The sequence below is a fragment of the Lynx rufus genome, unplaced genomic scaffold (assembly GCF_022079265.1).
Source record: "Lynx rufus isolate CCGP_SWC_20201006 ecotype Redwood Valley unplaced genomic scaffold, mLynRuf1.p SCAF_1, whole genome shotgun sequence".
Classification (NCBI taxonomy): Eukaryota; Metazoa; Chordata; class Mammalia; order Carnivora; family Felidae; genus Lynx; species Lynx rufus.
The window spans coordinates 189,972,258-189,977,269 of NW_025814823.1; the positions used below are offsets into that span (position 1 = coordinate 189,972,258).

General features: G+C 37.6%; 1 non-coding gene across 1 annotated transcript; it reads right to left on the reverse strand.

Annotated features, from left to right (window-relative positions):
• Positions 1-2,662: 2,662 nt before the first annotated feature.
• LOC124523627 (small nucleolar RNA SNORA18) lies at positions 2,663-2,793 on the reverse strand. Its single transcript, XR_006965054.1, has one exon. It is a non-coding gene; the product is annotated as a small nucleolar RNA SNORA18 (small nucleolar RNA).
• Positions 2,794-5,012: the final 2,219 nt, after the last annotated feature.

A 5,012-nucleotide genomic window follows, 5' to 3' on the forward strand; every position in this document is an offset into this window, starting at 1 on the left:
AGGAACTTACTCCATTTCCTTTATGCCGGTGAGCCTTTCTCTTCCAGTTTTATAGTGAGAAAGGAAGGAGGAGAGGAGAAAGCAAGTCCTAACTCCATCAAAATTCCTTGTAATTCTACTGTTTAAAGAAAAACTTTTGGAACTGACATTTGCAGGAGTCTGCTGTTGATTACAGGGGGGAACTAAGCAGAGAACTGTGAATAAGGTCCTGCAACCAGGTTCATAAAACAAGATTGAAAAAGTTATAAAAAGCCATAATATCAAAACCATCATGCAAAACATCGGACATTGTGCCCAGATATAGAATCCATTCCTCAAGCAGGCCAAAGCCTCCAAAGGGCAAGCAAAAGCCCCTTTCAGCCCAGGATGGTGAAACAGACTTGGGCTAAGGTTCTGCCATCAACTAGCTGTGTGATCCTCAGCCAGGTGTTCAACCTCTCTGAGCTTCAGTTTTAGGATCTATAAAATGAAGAGGTTTAACTTGAAACCAGGTGAATTCTGCTGCTCACGTTTGAACCCTGGCTCTGCTACTACTTAGCTGTGTAACCTTATGCAAGTTATTTAACCAGGGTGTGCCTCAGTTTCCTAACTTGTGAACTAGGAATAACTATACTACGTCCCTCACAAGGCTGTTGTGAGGATTAAAGGAAAAATAATAAAGGTAAATGGCCTATAATGGTGCCCGGAATGCAACAATCAATAGACACTGGGTGCTGCTGCTACTAAATGTTGTAAAATGGCTGCAACTCATTGAAACTAACAGATGCAAGAAGGACAAAGCAGTAATCTAAGCTGACTTAGGGTGAAAAGCTTCTGATTTCCTGATGAGTTGGCCTCACCACTAATTGACTCTTCCAGAGACTCAGAAATGCTGATCCCTACCTCCACGAAGAGGCATTTTTACCTGCTCCTCTTCCAAAACACATCTGCAGATACTAACGTTTGTTTTTTTTAAGACTATAAGTTTTTTATTTAAGAAATTTTACCTGTGATTCCTTCCACTCCCAATCACCACAGTTGCTCCAAAGTCGGAATCATAACCTTCAAAATAGCCCTTTTATTTTTTTAATGTTTAGTTATTTTTGAAGGAGAGAGAGACAGAGCGTGAGCAGGGGAGAGGCAGAGAGAGAGGGAGACACAGAATCCCAATTAGGCTCCAGGCTCCAACCTGTCAGCACAAAGCCTGATACCGGGCTTGAACTCACGAATGGTGAGATCATGATCTGAGCCAAAGTCAGACACCCAAACGCCTGAGCCACCCAGGTGCCCCTAAAACAGTCCTTTTAAAACGAACTTTCAGGGAACCTGGGTGACACAGTTGGTTAAGCATCCAACTGTAGATTTTGGCTCAGGTCATGATCCCAGTTAGTGAGTTCAAGCCCTGTATCGGGCTCTGTGCAGACATCATGGAGCCTGCTTGGGATTCCCTGTCTCCCTCTCTCTCTGCCTCTCTTTTGCCCTGCCTCTTTCTCAAAAATAAATAAACACACAAACAATTTTTTGAAAAGAAGAACTTGTGTTCAATCCAGTTGTCACTATCAGTCCAGAGTTCTTTTGGTTGGGCTTCTTTGATCACCACTTGAATATGGACATACTTCAAAATTCCCCACCTGTGGGAATGCAAGCTGGTGCAGCCACCTTGGAAAACAGTATGGAGGTTCCTCAAAAAACTAAAAATAGAACTACCCTACAACCGAGCAATTGCACTACTAGACATTTATCCACGGGATACAGGTGTGCTGTTTCGAAGGGACACATGCAACCCCATGTTTATAGCGGCACTATCAACGATAGCCAAAGTACGGAAAGAGCCCAAATGTCCATCGATGGATGAATGGATAAAGAAAATGTGGTATATATGTATGTGTATATATATATACATATATATACACACACACACACACACACACACACACACACACACACACACAATGGAGTGTTACTCGGCAATCAAAAAGAATGAAATCTTGCCATTTGCAACTACATGGATGGAACTGGAGGATATTTTGCTAAGTGAAATTAGTCAGTCAGAGAAAGACAAAAACCATATGACTTCACTCATATGAGGACTTTAAGAGACAAAACAGATGAACATAAGGGAAGGGAAACAAAAACAATATAAAAACAGGGAGGGGGACAAAACAGAAGAGACTCATAAATATGGAGAACAAACTGAGGGTTACTGGAGGGGTTGTGGGAGGGGGGATGGGCTAAATGGGTAAGGGGCATTAAGGGATCTACTCCTGAAATCATTGTTTCATTATATGCTAACTAATTTGGATGTAAATTTTAAAAACTTAAAAATAAAATTAAAAAAAATTTTTGAAGGTGAAAAAAAAGATATAAATCTTTCCAACAAACCTACAAAGTAAGCATATAATTACTCACTTTAAAAATAAAGAGGGGCAGAAAGAATCTAAAAAAAAAAATTCCCCACCTGTAATCTTTGGGATCCAATTCCTTTACTTTAAGGCCATATTTAGGGTCAGAGTAGATGAATCTCCCCGGTTTTTAATGTCAGACGCCCCGTAAACATGAATGAGTTCAAATCATATTCACCCCTAAACTATCACACCCAAGAACTATACAGATTGTTGAAACACCCCAATACCTAAGATTTAAAAAATCTGACTATTAGATCTTTCTCAGAGTGTCAGCAGATAGATGTCTTGTAGTTCTTTCCCACAGATCTAACACATAGTTCTGTGAGTAAAGGAAACCACACATATCCTCTAGGAGGCGTTTCCAATGATGTAGGTCTACAGAAAAAGCCCCCTCAGGATAGACCTCAACCAAAGTTTAAATTCCAGGTTCCCAAACCACACTGGGCAAACACCAATTCCTGTCCTGGTATAGCTGCCCTCAAAGGCTTTCTGCATGCTCCTTTCATAGAGAAATGTCTAATTCCAAGCTGGCTTTTTCAATTCATTAGCTATATGACCTTGACCAATTCATTCCATTTCTTGACCAATTTCTTTTTCTGGGGAAAAAAAAAACCACACACACAATATAACATCAGTATCTTGCATGGCTTTAGAGATGAGCAAATAAGGTAATTAAATGCTCACAACCACCATTTATTGAGCCACTACTAGGTACTAGGCACTGTACTAGAGATTTTACATATGTTATTTCAGTTAAATAATCCTCACAACAATCCTAAAAGGCAAGAATTAAATAGCCCTGTCACTTACCAGTTGCTCAGGTCAAAAATCTTAGAGTCATTTTTGCATCTTCTCTATTACATTCTATACCAATCCATAAGCAAATCTTGGCTCTACCTTCAAAAAAACAGATTCAGACTAATTCTCACCAATTCTATCTCCACCACTCTTCCAGGAGAACTGCAATAGCCTAGTTTGCTACCATGTTTGCTTGGCCCCGTTTCACCTGCTCCCCACCAGGAGTCACAGCAGTCGTGTTAAGAATGTGATGCACCTGGTGGCTCAGTCAGTTAAGCATCCAATTTCAGTTCAGGTCATGATCTTGCTGCCTTGGGTTCAAGCCTCGCATCGGGCTCTGTGCTGACAGCTCAGAACCTGGATCCTGCTTCAGATTCTGTGTCTCCCTCTTCCTCTCACACTCGGTCTCTCTCTCAAAAATAAATAAAACATTAAAAAATTTTAAAAAGAAAAAAAAAGAACCTAAGTTAGGTCCATAGTTTACAGGTTAGCCTCTGCTAACATTTGCAGGAACCAGGGCAAGAATTCAAATGAGGGTCCACATACCATATTTAATTTTTTTAAGTTTTAAATCCAGATAAAAAGTGTTTTTAAAATATTTTTTTCTAAAGAGATTAGAGTGGAAGAGAGCCAAAGCATACGAGACTCTTAAAAACTGAGAACAAACTGAGGATTGATGGGGGGTGGGAGGGAGGGGAGGTTGGGTGATGGGTATTGAGGAGGGCATCTTTGGGGATGAGCACTGGGTGTTGTATGGAAACCAATTTGACAATAAACTTCATATACTGAAAAAATAAATAAATAAAAATAAATAAAATTTTTTTCTGTTATCTACTTGATAAATACATAAAATGGCAAGATCTAAAAATATATGTAAATCAGGGTGCCTGGGTGGCTCAGTGGTTGAGTGTCCTACTTCAGCTTAGGTCATGATCTCATGGTTCATAGGTTCCAGCCCCGCGTCAGGCTCTGTGCTGACAGCTCAGAGCCTAGAGCCTGCTTTAGATTCTATGTCTCCTTCTCTCTCTGCCCCTCCCCTGCTCACACTCTGTCTTTCTCTCTCAAAAATAAACATTAAAAAAAAATACATACGTATACATATATATATATATATATATGTAAATCTATGGCCGTTAAAATGACTAAAAGTATAAATCTATGATTAAATGCCTAAAAATTGTCAAAATATCAAAGATTATTCAACTTAATTGTTATTATGAATATTTGGCTGTTTGGATGAATAAGAAGTAAATATGTGGATAAATTATGAATTATTATGTATTCACTCCATAAGTTTTTCTTGTCTTAACTTTAACAAAATTAATCATCATGTCATAATAATCTAGATTTTCACATCATTATGTTCTATTGATAGCAATAATCTAAAGTATTAAAAGGTAATTATATTGAAAGTATATAATATTTGAGTAAACTTTCATTTAAAAATTTAATTAATATAAATAAAAAGAACAAAACAGTTAAATTTTTGTTCACAAAAATGCTGTTTTTATCCTGAAATATTCAAAATTATTTACTAAAATTAAAAGGTGTAAGGTTAATTATAGTAATTAATGTCAATATTTTAAATCATTTAAATGAAGCTGAAATCTATTTTTTGAAAAATTAATTAAATCTATCAAATATTATTATTAAAATGAAACCATTTGTAGATTTGGCTTGAAAGGTCATCTAGTCACCAGTATAAAGACTCAGAATCACTCTATGTTTCACGCTTTTCACCACTATATATAAAAATATAGATACAAATTTAAAGTAAGAGTAATATGGATTTCTTACTAGTGCAAAATCTTCCTCAGCTACCCCATGCAA